The sequence below is a fragment of the Myxocyprinus asiaticus genome, chromosome 10 (genome assembly GCF_019703515.2).
Source record: "Myxocyprinus asiaticus isolate MX2 ecotype Aquarium Trade chromosome 10, UBuf_Myxa_2, whole genome shotgun sequence".
NCBI lineage: Eukaryota > Metazoa > Chordata > Actinopteri > Cypriniformes > Catostomidae > Myxocyprinus > Myxocyprinus asiaticus.
In genome coordinates, this window is record NC_059353.1 from 47,048,378 (window position 1) to 47,067,464 (window position 19,087).

The 19,087-nt window shown below is 37.7% G+C and overlaps 1 protein-coding gene across 3 annotated transcripts in view; it reads right to left on the reverse strand.

Annotated features, from left to right (window-relative positions):
• The window catches only part of LOC127447647 (beta-1,3-galactosyltransferase 1-like), a 214,348-nt gene that overhangs the window by 95,006 nt on the left and 100,255 nt on the right, over positions 1–19,087 (reverse strand). For all 3 annotated transcript variants that reach the window (XM_051709609.1, XM_051709611.1, XM_051709610.1), the window contains exon 2: positions 7,604–7,658. The gene's annotated coding sequence lies outside the window, so the exon portion shown is untranslated. The remainder of the gene's footprint in view (positions 1–7,603; positions 7,659–19,087) is intronic.

Consider the following 19,087-nt stretch of genomic DNA (forward strand, 5'->3'; position numbering starts at 1 on the left):
CTGCGAAATTGATCCAGAAATTGTATGATCTGAAAGTTTCTTCTGCCCGCACCAAATCTGAAGCTGTCATATGCAACGTATACTTTCTTTCTCAAGAAAAATGCCCAAAGTTTCTAAGAGACATTTTCAGCAATTCTTGCACTAAACTTCGAATTGGCTTCGCACTCAAGCAAACAACCACTTTTAACTGTGCACTGGAGATAGTAGAGCAAGACCACTTATCAGCCACAAAAATGGCTTTCCACATTCATGACCTGAGAAAAGTCTTGCAGGCCAGGTTAGAGGAATCATTCATATCCTCTGACATTAAAAAGCAGTTGGATGCCCTGGTTAAAGCTGGTGACATGCGAGCGGATGATTTCTTTTGTGCAGTGAGAAACTTTTATTCAGCATCGGTGGATTACCTCCAAAATTGGAGCCGCTCACTGGAGAACACAGAAAAACTTGATTGGGCCCTACTGAGAGACATCCTTCTACTCCAGAATCCCCGCTCTCAGTTTGATTGACGAAACCACGCTATTTGATGAGTAGGCTTGCACGAAAAACATTGTCACTCATCGCATCACTGAGTGGAACATGAACAAGATGGCCGTGTCTGAGAGATGGACAGACGTTTTTCGTGAGCTGGAGAGCAAGACCATCAACTTCGGAGTCTTAGCCAAGGTCGTAGAGTTTGTTTTATACCTGCCTGGGACGTCTGCATCTGTGGAGCGTGTCAATTTTGGACTGGACTGCTCTGAATTTTACTATAAACTCTTGAAAGACAAGCACCCACTGAGAAAAATTGCTGCCAGTGAACAGTACAAAGTGACAACAGTTACAGATGCGGATGCACCCTCTACTTCACATTGATCTGCGCCTAGGTAAGGATACGTCAGTTTCATTTTTGCTGGGAGGGGGCTGTCCAGTTTTCCACAATCAGGAATTTGGTCACCCTACTTTCAAGGCAAGTCAGTCCATTCGGCAGCCATCTTTGGAATGCTCCCGGGCAGCTATTTTTTTATGGATCCAAGCGGCATAAAAGTACAGCACCTATCTACTTGAATGGGAAAAGACCTCAATCCATGGTCTTTGGCCTCATAAATTGTATCAGTGGTTTCATAAATTGTGCTTCTTTTGCTCAGATCATGCTAAAAAAGGCTATTTGTCAGGCTGATCCAGCTAATGCACATGTGCGTTTTCAAGTTGACTGACAGGCAATGTCTGTATCTGAAAGGTGATTGGCACTTTTACCTGTAAGGCGAGACTTCCTTTTCTACATCCGTCATATTGGGCGTTCCAATTTTTACCATTAATTTTAGTGCTCCATCTCGGGATAAATAGCCTCTGGTTCGGTATAGCATACTTGTTCAGTATTTCTGCAGTATATATACCACATGACCAATTATATTTGCAAAAATGTGGAGTATACAAAAGTACACACTGTGTGGGCTAACAAATGTTAAGACATTTTTACATAAAATTAGAAAAAATGCAAAATGCAAAAAAGATGATAATTGGTCAGAACTCACAGAATTAAACGTGATGTAATGAGGTCATGTGACAACAACAAAGCATACTACTCTTTCAAATGTTTATCATGGAATAATGCACTGTACGGTTGTTAAATTAAAATTCTAAATTCTAATACTCATGGAATTTAAGATAAAAATGCACATTCAAATGCTAAAATGAGAATTCAGATTTTGGATGTGTGCCAACACTGACGGTAGCTTGCAGACCGTTTATACCAATCACATTCTTTGGCTAAAAAAGACGCAGCGGCACGAATAAAACAGAACGTGGGTGTTTAGATTGAATTTCCTTTTAAACGGACACAGTGTCTAATAAAACACAGTGCTCCTACATGAAACGCTGAGAAAACAGCGAGATGCAGTGCAACGTTCAAAGACGTCCATCTAGCGTATAAGTTAAGTGAATGGCCCCTTGGGTGGAGGTCTTTAGCCACTGTGTCTTGCTCTCTTATTAGCGTCTCTTTGTATAAGCATTAGGTACATACATACAACCGTATTTAATGAAAAACACAGTGGTACCACCGGTATTATGAAGCTTGAGTCCGTGGTAGTACTATGGCACCGGTATAGTCTACTGCGCAACACTAAGTTAACATAAAACTATTAATGTCTATTTAAGCGTTTCTTTTCTCATTTTACTTTTTTAATTAAGATTTAGGAAAATGAACTGGCTAAATCTTATGATTTTATCATTTTATGCATTTTTGTTAACAGAAAGATATGTTCCTTGCAATAAATAACAGCTATAGCACAGTGCTGTTTGGTTTATATTGATTCATTGCACCCTCTTGTGAACGTAAGAGACAACATCAATTTAAAAGATGTCTTGCAGCTACCTTTTCACCTACCTGAAATAATATATTTTTCGAAATAATGTTGAATTTAGTTTTTCTGCCCTGTTGACAGCCCTGTTTTTTTATTTTTATTAAATTAAGCATTTTTTAAGTAAATCTCACAAAATGTTTTTTTGATTTGTGCTAAAAGTAAAAAAATAAAAAAATAAATAAATAATAAAAAAATACGCAATGGAAAACAAGACAAAAATACTGATTAAGATAAATATTATTTTTGCAGTGTAGCTAGCAAGTCGAAGGAGGCATTGCATATGTACGTATGCTAATACATCTCAGTTTGGCTAACATAAACCTCTCTCTCATCCTATCTCTGTCCCAAGACCACATTAATATGACATTTCTTTAATTAACCACTTTAATTCACATCCAGTTGATCAGGGCTATTAATTATTGGATTAGAGAAAATTGCTAGAAAAATAGCAGTTAATCTCCAGAGAGAAGCAGAATGTAAGAGGAAAAATCACTAGCCATAAAGCCCCACCACGGTCATTGTTGCTCACACAACATACAGCACATGATGTGTTTGTAATTTATACACAATCCACGCCTCCTCACACCTGCCCTCATACTCAAATGCATTACTGCTCACAACTTATTCTCACGCAGCACACGCCTACACATAACCCACGCATAATTTTGTACTCACAAGTCACTTTGGCACAAATCAAAGGATGAAGAGAGAATAACTGACTGAGCTACAGATGAGGCATGCAGCTTTTAGCCAATTATTCTTTCACAGAAATAGGAATCATTTTTTGTATGAAATATGCAGTATATGTTGGTGGCTAATATTGGTCACCTCTTGTACAGAAAGCAAATTATGAAACACAACAAAGTGACTTAACAGAAATCTGTAAAATTCAGTTTTATTTGGATTTTAAAGAAAATGTCGTAGAACTTATAAAACGCATAGTTCTGACTCAAAATTCAGTTTGGAAGAGTCACTTTTGATTTTGAAGCAGTTTTAAAATTGCCTCTGTAACTAGAGTTGGGTCCAGAATCCAGAAATACTTTTTTTTTTTTTTTACAGATGCCCATGTCGACCATACTTAAATCTGCCCCTGCCTCTTCAGCTCTTCAGCCTGCATGAAACCGCAAGCCAGTGACAGGAAACAAGACTTTTCTTTAACCCATCAAATGGCACAATCCAAGAGCAAGGGCTCGACAACGGAGACAGAGGGAAGCATTAGAGACAGCTCCAGTCAATCAATATGAGGAAAGTATTTTCTATTTCCACAAAGCATAAACACTTTATGGTACTGCTCGTTTCAAGGTGAAGCGATTTCTGCACAACTAGTGGCACCAAATGGAACTGCAATAAGTTTGTTTGAGTGAACGTAAGAACATTGTTCGAAATAGCATACAAACATTAAACGTTTACTATTTCTGCAGTATATACACTATGTATCCTCTTTTAGTTTGGTCGACCAATGGAAGACGAGGGGAGTGTTCAAAAAATGTGTTGTTTTTTCCACTAGTGATGTTTCGTTTGTGATCGATTCAGTCTTTCTGAACAAATCTTTTAAGTGAACTAATCGTTCTCGTTCACCTTCATACACTGATTCATATTTCTTGTTTACTGACATCTCTGCCTTTTGGCTTTTCATGCCTGCTGAGACTGATTATGGCGTGAGCCAATAGCATTCGAGTCCGGGCTGTGAGGCCGCATATCATTGGTTTCACCCGCTGAACGAATGCACCCATTTACTGAACCAGTCGAGTCAGTAGTTTGAGTCTACACGAGATGAGACGTCTCATTCTTGAATTAATTGAATGTACTGGTACACTCGTTCGCCAATGAAATGAATGACTCTGTCATCTCGTTAATGAACAATGGTCTGCTGAAGGATTGAACAAAAGGAGGCATGTCGTTCGTTCAGTTCGACATGTGAATCAATCGTGTTCAACAAGGAGAGAAAGAGGTGAAATGCACTAAGACAAGTTTATATGTATGCACAAACAAATTCCAGAAATTATGAATGTGTAAATATGACTGAAGATCATAGTTAAAATTACATGAATTACGAATGGAAATGTTGTGCTTTGGTGCACAGTGTAAGATATTATTAGGCTTTTTTCAACTTTTTGAATGCCTTGATAAAAGTTAAGCCCTGTATTTGACAAAGTATAGGAAAAATAAGACCTGCAATTTCTTGTGAAAATGGTTATGGTGTTTAAACTCTATTTTTAAAGTGTCTTTGTACATTTGTTGATATGCACTTTCCATTTGTGTTGCTTTTAAAGACTGACTTTAGCGCAAGCCAATAGCATTCCAGAGCAGGCTGTGAAGGAGCATATCATTGGTTTGACCCACTGACCGAATACGCCCCTTTACTAAACTAGTTGTCAGTCATGTGAGTCTTAATGATACAAGACAATTCGTTAATGAACGAACTGAATCAATCAGTCATCTTGTTCGTGAATGAGGATCTGCTGTCCGACTGAATGAGAGCAGAAGCTGCATGTCGTTTGCTAGATTTGTCAATCTCGTTCAACAAGAAAAGGGGCTGGATGAATTATGAATATAAGTGAGTGATGACCACACATTACAATGACATATGGACGTTAATCATTTTTCAGTTTAGTATTGTTGTCTTTTTTGTTGCTGTTGTACAGATTAATAAAAACAAATCAATGAATGAATCTCAGCAAATTTTTTTGGTGAATGGATTCAAAAGACTCGAGTCACTGAGATGAATCAAAATCACCACCACTACACACCACCCAGCTGAAAACAAAGCCAAAGGTTTTTAATGAGCATAACTATTACCCAATGGTTTCATCAAACTCCCAGCTGACAGACTGTGCCTCTAAGCCACTGAGTCCTCTTTGTGCAGTTCTATTTGTAGACAAAGAGAAATCAATGGTAAAATGAGAGCTCTCCTCCAGTGAGGCGCTTAAAGTGTGGCTGACGATTTAATGAATGCTAATTGCTCCTTAGTGGAAGAACAGGATAAAAATGTGTCGACACACACATGCTGCCGAATCACATATTTCCTGATATAATATAACTGTATGATCCAACACAACCACATTCAGTTATGATCTCTCAAATCTCTCACAACCCTCTAATTAAAAAAATAAAAAATGAAAATGTTAACCACTAATTTAGTTAAAAGCTGTGGGCTAATTTAATGTACAGTCAGAGTTTGCCCATACCTTTATCTATAGTGACAAACAGGGCATTCAATGTGTACTTTTAATCAGTATTTAATTCCTTGGGAATATAATGCACTACCTTGGCATTGCCAGCACCATGCTCTACCAGTTAAGCAACAAATTGTCACTGGTTTAGCAGATTTACTGTACTGTTGGTCGTTAGTGGGCGTTCTTACTGTTGGTCGCTCTGACATTGTAGGTGTGCTGCACAACTGGCCATAGCTATTGAAAATCTGATCACAAATGGCATGTATTGCCTGTAAATACATATGATAAGATGCCATTCTAATCTGACAAAGGAAGCAGTTAAATTGCAGCATAAAAGTAATCCATAAAACTCCAGTGGTTTAATACATGTCTACAGAAGTGATATGATAGATGTGGGTGAGAAACAGTTCAATATTTAAGACCTTTTTTCCCCCCGTAAATTATCCTCCCTGCTCAGTAGGTGGCGATATGCACAAAGAATGCAAATCAAATGCGAATGCTTTTTGGACCTTCAAATGTCTGGCCACCATTCACTTGCATTGTATTAAAAGCTGAGATATTTTTCTAAAACTCTTTTCAGCAGAAGAAAGAAAGTCATACACATCTGAGATGGCATGAGGGTCAGTAAATGATGAGAGAACTATCACTTTAATATAAATTGCAGCAGTTCATAATGCATCATATTATGAACGAGATGAAAGATTATCAATGCATGAATAAAACTCACTTTAAATTTCTTACAGGTTTCCACATATCTTTTTAAGTTATACCTCAGTATTCAGGCAAAGATACATCATATGGGTCATTCTGTGTCAACTCAACCAGTTTTGATCTTTTTTTTTTTACTGTTGAACAAAATATATAAATGATGTGCCATGGATCAATATTTACTGAATTATACATTATTATGTAGAAGGGGTGAATATTTTGATTTTGGACCTTGGACCTTCTATGAACCTTAGAAGGGTTGGCAACATCATTATTTAATTTTTACACAGACATAAGTAGGTCTTTAACTAAAATAATTGACTTCAGGACCCCTTGTGGCATTATTTGCCAGTGGTGTGAATTCAATTAGGCAGTGTGCCTATAGCCACACTGACAGCCCATATCACTTGGATTTAACCATAAAGCACCTTAAATATCAAGAAACAAAAATAAATTGTGATTCCTGACCAGACTCTAAAAGGATATTAATATTAAGATTAAAAATTATAGGCACTCCAACTTTGAAAAACAACACAACACAGACTCACACAAGGCAAAAATGTTCATTTTTCCCCACTCTACAAAATATTGGATAACTCAGTAAATATTGATCTATGGCATTTAAGATATTGGCTTTAAGAAAAAGTATTAACAAAATAAAATAATTCAGCTGGGAACGTTTCTGAAATGTGGTTAATTTGACATGGAATAACCATACAGAACAGTGAAATTGCTTACAGTAACTTTAACTTCTCCGAATTGCCTAGACTCGATTAACTTGCCAACTCTCATTGAAAGATTGAATGATATGTGGTCGCTTTGTCACTACACTATGCTTGTCAGAACAATGCTAATCAGGAGCAATTCTGCAATCCAGACTCATGTCTCAAACCAAAAAATATAAAGATTTTCTATAATTATAAAGATTTTAGCCAATGCCCTGAGGTAATTACTTCAATTTTCGGTGAAAGACTCTAAAGGCCTTCAAATTAATTTCTGTATCTCAGCGCTCTCTTTACAAAACACAAGAGAGAAAAGATAAAAAGTGGAAGACTACATCTGAAGGTCAAATTCAAAGTTTTTCCCTCCTATAAAAATTGTGTTCAAAGGGGCCATATTTTGCTGACAGCAATACAGCATATAAAGTGAAAGGCACTATAGCACAAAGTACTTTAGATCCTACAATACAAAAAGGTTTTTAATATATATATATATATATATATATATATATATATATATATATATATATATATATATATGTAAGAGCATATAATATAAAGGGCATCAATAGTTTTCTAGCATAGAAGAACTTTGCACTTTAGCAGTGAGTAGCAAACAATGCAATCCAGGCACTTTTAAAGGGTTCCTGCAATATCGTACCTCAAATATGACCCAGTACTTCTGTTCCATGGTCTCTCCTTTCTTCTCCAACCATCTGTGGAAAAAAGACAAGAGGTTATTAGGGAGGGGGTGAGAAAAAGACCAAAAAATATAGCTGAAAGCAGCAATTACGGGCCAAGCACAGCAGCAGCAGAGTCATTCTAATTTAACCAATCTCCAAAGGATCAGAGGATAGCAGAATTAGGATTTCAGGATCAGCCTTTTAAATGTCATAAGCACATTTTAACAGTATTTATAATTATTAGACCCCAATATTGCAAAGTGTTGCCAAGATACAGCCTCACTTGCTGTTTGCCGTCCTTATGGTCATCTTTGAGAGGCCATTTCTGAGGAACTTCTGGGGTTTGGATTATCACAAATCCATTTGATAACTTTTGTGAGGTTTGGTCATCCGAGCAAAGATTTGTGAAGACTGGATTCAATTTGTAAGAAGAGTAACAAAATTTTTTTTTATGAAATGTAAAATGGCTTACAGGCATATAAGCATATATAGTAAGGAATTTACCAACTAGTCTACTACTCTTGTTAGTTTTGCCACTAGTTGACAGGTTGGGTCTGTGCCGAATACTCGTGGATCACGATTTCAGTTGCTCTTGTTCCATATGGTAATAGCAGGAGGACAATTTCTCAGCCCACAAACTGTGTCCTGCTTATTTGTGTGCAAATATATTTTCAAATCTATGCAAATACATTTGAAATTACCCTAAAGTGTAAATAAAGTGAACACAATTTACAAAGCATGTATGAAGGAACCATGCTGCAAAGCACCGTCGACATTTAAAGTGTTCTTTTTCATATACAAGTTAAAGAAATATTCAGGGTTCAATACAAGTTAAGCTCAATCGAAGGCATTTGTGGCACAATACTGATTACCACAAAAAATACTTTCTACTTATACCCACAAGACATAAAGACATTTCTAGGTGGTTGGTCAACTAGTAAAAATGACAAGCTATGCAAGCCCAATACATTGCAATTTTTGTAAATTCCTGACCAGGGGTGCGTTTCCCGTACAACAACGTAACTCACTATTTAACCACCATAGCATGATGCATCAATGGAGAAATTAACAAGCTAGTCAAGACTGTTTCCTGAAACCGTAATAACTATGTCGCACATCCATCGTTCGAACCATGTTGGTTCAACAACATAGAGCTAATGACGTTATGCAGGGGATGGCCGTGTTCTCCAACAGAAACCATGTGTGTTAAAAGGCTTTTTTAAAAGCCTTCAATCCCTTAAATGGCTGCATTCACGTTTACGTGACGTTTCAGAATGCCGCTTTCTGCAAAACTCCAGAATAAATTGTTTTCTTAAATGCATTTAAATGGGATCAATGTCTTGACAGAATGAAATGTATATATATGGAATAAAAGATATAGAAGCCTCAGCAAAGTTAAATCATGTCCACACAGCAAACTAATAAGGAACTTTGCTTCTAACCACAGGTGGAGAACTGTAGTTTCAAACACACAAATTTGCGAAGATGCTGGTGAATGTTTGTTGGAACTACGGTTTCGGGAAACACCAATTTGTTGAACTATATTGGTAACAATGGAAATTGCGACCATAGTTGGCTAAAGATGCTTTTGGGAAACACACCCCTGTGTGAATAAAACTGCCCAGGTTCCCTATAAGGCAATATGGCAAGTTTAATTTAAATGCACAAAAATGTACAGCCCTACATTCTGTTGGCACTGTTGCCATTAGATTTGTAAGGGCAATTCTTAGGAACTTTTTCAAAAACTAAAAATTCATTTTATAACTTTTTTAAAGCTTTATAAGTAATCTGAGCAAAATTTGGAGATGGGGGGGGGGGATGTAGAAGGACTAGTGTAAAAATGTGTCCGTCAAAATCTATATTGGCATTAATTTTCATGCTGGTCCAAGCTGGTTTATATTGGTCAGTGCTGGTTTGGTGCTGGTCTGGCCAGTGGACAAGCATAGCCATGCTGCTTACCAGCAATTCAACCCGTATAGTCCTTCTGATGAAAGGAGGCTTGCTGGTTAAACTAGTTAATAAGCTTAAAAGAGCGCAACACTGCCCACCCACTTTTTCAGCCATCTCGTTTCTGGAAGTATTTTTCCCATATATTTTTTTCTATAGGGATTTCATAAAACCTTTCATAAAAGAGTACTAATGCATGGACTAAACCAACCAGCTCCGAGGTGAACCATAACATAGCAAAATTTGATTTGAATCCAAAGAATTTTTCGAAAATCAGACAAACAGCAAAGGTACAAGACTGTGTATTTAACGTCTTTCATAAGGGAATGAACTACAATCCCATGAAGCACTGCGACAGACATAAACAAATAAAAAACTATGGAAATAAATAAAACTTCTGATTTAAAGTTGTTGTATATACGTATGCATAAACAATACATTTTACTTTTAACTGCAAAATATGCATGCGTCATGGAAGTGGCGGATCACTGCTGATCACTCTTTTGATGTGGTTTGTTTGCAATAATTCTCTGATTGGTGGAACTTTTCTCTTCAGGATCATGGGTAGTGTAGATATTCAGTGGGAATTCCACTATTAAGCAGGCTAAAGGGTGATTTATCCTTCTGCGTTGATCCAATGTCGTAGGTTACGCGTAGCTACAACGGTTACGGCATAGCCTGATGCGCACCTCTTCAAAACTGTAACTGCGCGTTGCGTCGACGCAGACGACAACAGCTGTGATTGGTCCGCTGAGTTACCAGAAACCGCACCCAGCATGACAGGAAATTATCCGTGGTAGCCTCACATTTTCTCCAAGATTATTTTGTCTATGCATCTATATCCACTGATCAGTGATCGTGCCAAATTGGACCCGTTTCGTTTTTTGTGAGCATCTGCTGTTTATATTCTGTTTTATATTAACAAGTGAAAACGCGACAAAAGACACATCTGTTTACATCTAATAAACTTTTCTCTGGTCTTTCACTCTCTCTCTCTCTCTCTCTCTCTCTCTCTCTCTCTCTCTCTCTCTCTCTCTCTCTCTCTCTCTCATATATATATATCAGGTATGTGAGTGAAACAATATTTGTTGTATTCTAATCCAGAACTTTATGATGTTTTGACTGTATGTTTGACTATGGTGTACAGCAAATAATCATATTTCATAAGTTATGAAAACAGAACACTTCTAGTTTGTCAGCAGATTAAAAAAGCACCTTTTAAAAGTTGGTTATTTTGCCTAAATGCATAGTAAATACTGTAAGCTTTAAAACAACACCCACTGTGTGTAGGTCAAGCAAGCAGTTATTGATTCATTTGATAATTTTTTTCAGCATGGAGCGTCAAAGTATGCCACAATATATATATTTATTATTATTTAAGTGACTCAAAAGCAAGCATTCAGTCTAGGCCTCCTTTATTGTCTCTCTGCACGGGCAGGCAACATGTACAGGTGCATCTCAATAAATTAGAATGTCGTGGAAAAGTTCATTTATTTCAGTAATTCAACTAAAATTGTGAAACTCGTGTATTAAATAAATTCAATGCACACAGACTGAAGTAGTTTAAGTCTTTGGTTCTTTTAATTGTGATGATTTTGGCTAACATTTAACAAAAACCCACCAATTCACTATCTCAAAAAATTAGAATATGGTGACATGCCAATCAGCTAATCAATTCAAAACACCTGCAAAGATTTCCTGAGCCTTCAAAATGGTCTCTCAGTTTGGTTCACTAGGCTACACAATCATGGGGAAGACTGCTGATCTGACAGTTGTCCAGAAGACAATCACTGACACCCTTCACAAGGAGGGTAAGCCACAAACATTCATTGCCAAAGAAGCTGGCTGTTCACAGAATGCTGTATCCAAGCATGTTAACAGAAAGTTGAGTGGAAGGAAAAAGTGTGGAAGAAAAAGATGCACAACCAACCAAGAGAACCGCAGCCTTATGATTGTCAAGCAAAATCGATTCAAGAATTTGGGTGAACTTCACAAGGAATGGACTGAGGCTGGGGTCAAGGCATCAAGAGCCACCACACACAGACATGTCAAGGAATTTGGCTACAGTTGTCGTATTCCTCTTGTTAAGCCACTCCTGAACCACAGACAACGTCAGAGGCGTCTTACCTGGGCTAAGGAGAAGAAGAACTGGACTGTTGCCCAGTGGTCCAAAGTCCTCTTTTCAGATGAGAGCAAGTTTTGTATTTCATTTGGAAACCAAGGTCCTAGAGTCTGGAGGAAGGGTGGAGAAGCTCATAGCCCAAGTTGCTTGAAGTCCAGTGTTAAGTTTCCACAGTCTGTGATGATTTGGGGTGCAATGTCATCTGCTGATGTTGGTCCATTGTGTTTTTTGAAAACCAAAGTCACTGCACCCGTTTACCAAGACATTTTGGAGCACTTTATGCTTCCTTCTGCTGACCAGCTTTTTAAAGATGCTGATTTCATTTTCCAGCAGGATTTGGCACCTGCCCACACTGCCAAAAGCACCAAAAGTTGGTTAAATGACCATGGTGTTGGTGTGCTTGACTGGCCAGCAAACTCACCAGACCTGAACCCCATAGAGAATCTATGGGGTATTGTCAAGAGGAAAATGAGAAACAAGAGACCAAAAAATGCAGATGAGCTGAAGGCCACTGTCAAAGAAACCTGGGCTTCCATACTACCTCAGCAGTGCCACAAACTGATCACCTCCATGCCACGCCGAATTGAGGCAGTAATTAAAGCAATAGGATCCCCTACCAAGTATTGAGTACATATATAGTAAATTAACATACTTTCCAGAAGGCCAACAATTCACTAAAAATGTTTTTTTTATTGGTCTTATGATGTATTCTAATTTTCTGAGATAGTGAATTGGTGGGTTTTTGTTAAATGTGAGCCAAAATCATCACAATTAAAAGAACCAAAGACTTAAACTACTTCAGTCTGTGTGCATTGAATTTATTTAATACACGAGTTTCACAATTTGAGTTGAATTACTGAAATAAATGAACTTTTCCACGACATTCTAATTTATTGAGATGCACCTGTATAATAAATAATATGTACCTAAATACTACATACTTTTATAAACTAATTTTTAATGCTTCAGTAATTTAATAAATGTTTTTGAATCCATGAATACCATTGCATTGCCTTTGTTTATTTATGAAATGTACAGTTATTTCAGAAATTAAGGCATTTTTGTCCCAATCTATCATTTTGGCTGTGTACTCACAAAACGATGCAGACACACCAACGCAATAAATGCAAACCAACATGTTGGCCAAATGCGGAGTCTACGCCGTATGTTCAACGCAGAAGTATAAATCAGCCTTAATGGCTTTATCGATTGCCAACCTTGGAGGTCTCTCTTTAAAGATTTATAAGTTATGGATTAAAATCTATTCCCCTATGGAGAAAATAAATGGGATTTTTACTCCCGGAACCAGACTGTTACACTCTGCATGTGTCAACGCACCTTTTGGTTCTTGGTTTCTAACAAGCAATAAGCAAAAGCAAAAAGGAGACAGGAAACAGGAGCTCAGGCATAAAGACAGGGTGACGGTGATAGACGGGGCGAGTAGATGACAGAGAAAGGATGGATTAGAGATGAGTGGCTGCCTTCCTTTATGAGACTGTCAGGGTCTGTGACTGGAACAATTGATTATGAGAGCTGCTTTGTCTGGAAGGTCCACTGTGGCCTGTGTGCGAGCACAGGAGATGCCTTGACTGATAAGGACAGCTCTGAGAGAGGTGAGATGCTTTCTTAAAGAGACAGGAGTGAGATGCGACCACGGACAAGTGCTTCATATGCTCTCTGCCATAAGAGCTCTCTCATAATCCATCAAAGGGTTGATGTGAGTGTCATAATGGCTTGACCAAAACATAAAAATGTAGCCTTATCAGGCAGTATTCGAAGGTAGGAAGACATCAACACAAGTCTGAGTTTAATGTTCATGTAACATTCTGTCTACTGAGACCCTGTACACTGACGCTGATTGATTAAACTCATTCCCTCAATTGAATTGAGTAATGGCGTCTCCAGAACTTATGTTATTATCTTAGAGTTCATATAGAATGAACTTAACAATTTAGGATGCAAGCAGACTTAACTCAGATTTGCTATTTAAATATTGCTGTTTCTACTGTTGTTAATAATTTTAATTGAATTTATTCAATTTTAGATCAAACAATAGCAATGCTCAAATAGAGATCATAACTGATTCTTGGCCAGTCATTAAATTAACTTAATTCTCCAAAGAAATGCACATTTATGTGCTCTTGAACTGCACATGCACAAAGAGAATTAGTGAACATTCCAACTTGACCAAACGGGACACTGATCACATTAATAGTGACACCACACAAAACAACTATTTGCAACAAAACAACATAAATAATACTACAAAAGAGCTAAAACCTCTATAAATGCCCCCATGACTTCCCTTTGACCAAAGAAACATTCAAGCGTAAAGCATTATGGATTTTCCCCATCGACTCAACTTTGTACTCAAAAGTTTGAGTTATTAACACTTCAAATCTTAAGTCAATGGGTTTTTAAGATAGATAAGTTCAATGAACTTAAATATTTGAGTTATGAGCCCAAAACCTGACATTTCAAGCAATACTTAATTAAGAAACCTTGATATTTCCAACTTTAGGGTTTATAGTGTACGTGCAACATGCAGGTTGGTTGAAAAAATAAAAATGCCATCTGACAGAGTGGTTGAAAGTTTATTTTACAAATATCTTTCATTAAAATATAATTTTAACAAATCAGTTTCTACTAAGAAATAAGCATTCCAGTCATTATAGGAATAGTTCATCCAAAACTCTGGGTTGTTGATCGTGATGTGAAAAGTCTGAATATACGCAACCACAATGGAGATTTGAGAGCTATGGCAAACTGTTTATTTAATCTGCAATTGTCAATAATCGACAACAAAATTTTAGGTTTGTTTCTCAAACAAAGCCTCAGAAGACTCCAAAAGACTTTGAAAATACACTTATGAGCCAAACATTAAAACCACCTTCCTAATATGCTGTTGGTCCTCCGCGTGCCTCCAAAACAGCGCCGACCCGCCGAGGCATGGACTCTACAAGACTCCTGAAGGTGTCCTGTGGTATCTGGCACTAAGACATTAGTAGCAGATCCTTCAAGTCCTGTAAGTTGCGAGGTGGAGCCGCCGTGGATCGGACATGTTGGACCAGCACATCCCACAGATGCTCAATCGGATTGAGATCTGTGGAATTTGTAGGCCAGGGCAACACCTTGAACTCTTCATCATGTTCCTCAAACCATTCCCGAACAATGTGTGCAGTGTGGCAGGGCGCATTATCCTGCTGAACGAGGCCACTGCCATCATGGAATACCATTGCCATGAAGGGGTGTACATGGTCTGCAACAACGTTTAGGTAGGTGGCATGTGTCAAATTGACATCCACATGAATGGCTGGACTCAGGGTTTCCTAGCAGAACATTGCCCAGAGCATCACACTCCCTCCACCGGCTTGTAGTCTTCCCATAGTGCATACTGGTGCCATCACTTCCACAGGTAAACGGGACCCACGTACACGGCCATCCATGTGATGTAAAAGAAAATGGGACTCATCAGACAAGGTGACCTTCTTCCACTGCTCCAAGGTCCAGTTCCGGCACTTGCGTGCCCATTGTAGGTGCTTTTGATGGTGGACAGGGGTCATCATGGGCACAGTAGACCTTCTGTTCGGACCAGATGGGATAGCCTTCATTGCCCTCATGCATCGATGAGACTTGGGTGCCCAACACCCTTTCGCCAGTTCGTGGTTTGTCCCTCCTCAGACCACTGTTGGTAGGTACTCACCACTGCTGACCGGGAGCACTCCACAAGCCTTGCCATTTCAGAGATGCTCTGGCCATAACAATTTGGCCCTTGTCAAAGTCGCTCAGGTCTTTACTCCTGCCCATTTCTCCTGCATTCAACACGTTGACTACGAGAACTGATTGTTCGCTTACCATCTAATCTACCCAGACCTTGACATGTGGCCTTGTTAGGAGATGATCAATGTTAATCGCTTCACCTGTGAGTGGTCATAATGTTTTGGCTCATTGGTGTAGTGCACAATATGCATATGAACCACTTTAATGATGCTTTCATATTTTTGTTTTTTTTTGGCCTTTTTGAAATTTGGCAGCATAAATCACCAACCAATTTTGATGTATAAAACAGAGAAGTTTTAATTTTTGAGTTTAAATATTTGTTTGGTTAAATCTAAAGCTTATGGTGCTGGAAGGTGATCTAAAACCATTGTCTTAAGAAGGTGCCTTCATACACAAATGCTCTGTTAAGTCATTGACTGACTGGACAGTGGGACAGCTGCTTTCTGTTTCTCCTAATATCATTTGAGTTATGCATCTCTATTTTCCTTTCTTATATTTTTGTGTTGGCTCCTCGACTTGCCTTTCTCCATTTTCCTTGTCTCTTTGCTTTCATCTAAATTGCCTTCAGCCCACCAGATGATAATAATAATGATCAGGATGAGCATCTTTCTAATTGGCCCCTTGTTCAAAACAATGTACAATACATCTCACTTGGTTGGCAAATCAAATATTCATGGCCTCATTAAAGACTTTATTTAGTTGATTCTACTTGGATCCTATTCATTCTACTTGGCCCCTTCATGCCATTGCTTAGCAAATAGCAGCTATATTTTACTTTTAATTAATATGGTATTCATGAGGCACAACCCATTTACATTTCATTTGGCTCATTCCGGGGTCTCGCTTTTATGCACTCAGCTTAATTTCAACGGCGCGTCTGCATCTGTATGCATTTCCTGGTTTCTGCCAATGTAAATGTCAGACGTACTGATGCGTGCTATTTCACGGGAAATTAGAGTGCCGTAGTTATTGTAGCAGAAAGGTCAGATTCAATCTTCTCTAATGAAACAGTTTTTTGACCTGATTAATCTATCTCTCTCTCTCTCTCTGACAGTGAAGACACACAGATTACAGCAGCATAATAATCGCTTCATTGCCTTCACAAAGATGTTTGGCACTAGCAATGTCCGAATTGTGAATGAATCGTATTTTTGAATCAGACCTTTTCAGTGAACCGGTTGATTTGTTTCACAAAACTGGTCTGGAAGATTTATTCATGAATTGAAGTCTAGTATCAGTCTGGGAAGTTTTTCAGTCAATTTACTGACACAAAATTATATATATATATATATATATATATATATATATATATATATATATATATATATATATATATATATATAAAACGATAAGAGAGCTGATACTAAACACATTTGGAGAATACAAAGTAGGGGTGGGTAAAACTATAGATCTTCATTTAAATGATCCCAATATTGATTCTTAAATCCTGAGATTGATGCAAATAAAGCACTTGCACATGCAACCAAATTTTGCACTATGTGACTAAAAATGTCTGTGATTAGCCACTGGCTGGTAAATTTTCATCTTTCACTCAACAGTGAAGAAGTTCAGCACTGAAATCCTTTCACTGGGTGTTGAGTGAAAAGGTTTGGTATGACTTGTTCCATGTAATGTGTATCCAAAGACAAGATCCACGACATCCATTTGTCATTGAATAATGTCTCTTTTACCCTTTCTGTTCTTTAAAGTCAGTTATTGATCAAAAACAACAAAAAAGAAATATTTAATTCTAATTACACACTGAAAAAAATTACTAGTAAGACGTACTTCATTTTTATTTTGCATGTTTTTACACAGTTTTTCCAAGTAAATTTTAATGTTATAAAATTAAGTAAAATCTACTTAACTTCATGACATAATATTGAATAAATTTAGTGAGTAAACTTAGCTTAAACATTTCAGTTAACACAGTAACTTTTACTTATTTACAAATCTGATGTACATGGTACTTAAATGAACTTAGTAAAATTTAAATGGACATTTCACATTTTGAACTCTCCTTATAAGCAAATGTTTATTCATGTACCACACAACATAAAGAAGGCTTCCGCAGGAAAGCGTATTGTATGCTATGTAGTCTATTAGAGCAGGGGTTTTCAAACTGGGCTCCGGGGACCCCCATGGGGCCACAAGGGGGTGCTGGGAGGTCCGCAGTTGATATTATTTGACTTTAGTACTGTTTCTGAAATCATTAATCACAATGTTTTTATTGTATTGACAGTCATAGTAAGAAATAAAACAGAAATAAAAATAAATTGCCGTTTAGTCATTTATTATGAAAAAAAAATCGTATTTGTAAGAAATAAGGTTTGTAATACACTATTCTCAGTAAAGCTTCTTTAAAACAATATTTATTGTTTTGTTGTATATATTTACAAATGTATTTATATAGTGCTTCTTACAATAAATATAAATATAAAAAAAAAACTTACATTATACATCTAGCATTACTCTAGCATAAGAAAGATACACTGTCAACTTAAGAAGTAAATACATTCTATATACTGTATATTTGGCTTTAGTACAATGACAATATAAAAGCTAATTATTTAAGTGTACAAACAAGAAGTCATGTATATCATAATATCATGTTTACTACTTTTCTCACACAGGAGGTCCCTCGCAAGAGGATCATTAAATTTGCTTCGAAAAGTTAAGTAAAATGTACTTATTTTATTTACCAGTGAAACTGACTCAAATTAGCTAACAAAGGAAACCAACCAACGAATGAAGTGAAACAATCCAGAACAAAACAGCATACACGAGGAGCTAATAAAGGGGAGAAATCAAACAGGTTAAACAGGACAGGTGAAAACAATAAACTAATGAGGAGACAAGGAGGCGGGGTATGACGCAAGACTGAGAGACATGTGGCAATACAGAAACTAAACAAAGACACACGCTCTCACAGACACAAACACCCGAATGACACAAGTGCATATCGCCAGACAAAGGCAATACGCGCTCATGCCAAACGACAGGCAAGACAGGACATTTGTGCGAGGGTTCGGCCACAAATAAACAGGCACCAAGATCGAAGCGGCCGAACCCCAACGTAACATGATAACAGTTCGCGACCCGGATGTGAAGCGCAAGACGAGCACAACGCGAAGCATGCCTGAAGTTGCGAGAGACAAACACAAAACAAATGACATGAGTGCATGCCGCAAGATGACATAAGAGCAATGCACTCATGCCAGTAATCAATAAGACAAGAGAATGCATGACAACGCCAAAAGGGCGAGCCATGCACTCTCACATAGCCTAGACAAGACACTAAACAAGAATGTCAGTCTAAAGTTTTGTTCCTTTGGCTGGAAACTGAACAAATGCACATAGAACAGGATTAAAATGACGGGCATCAGTATTGAACTACTCATAGACCTGTCTAAATATTAATAGATCATCTGGTTAGTTGAAGGTTCTGTGTACTTATAGCCTTACTGCTGTTATGCATCATGCAATTTGTTACTGCCCTGTAAAAAGACTATATGCAAGTTGATTTCAATCAGCCATTGGAGGAAGAAAGAAGAGGAGGAGGATGAAGAGAGAGAGAGAGAGGGGATCTCTCATTGCACACTCTCGCTCTAAT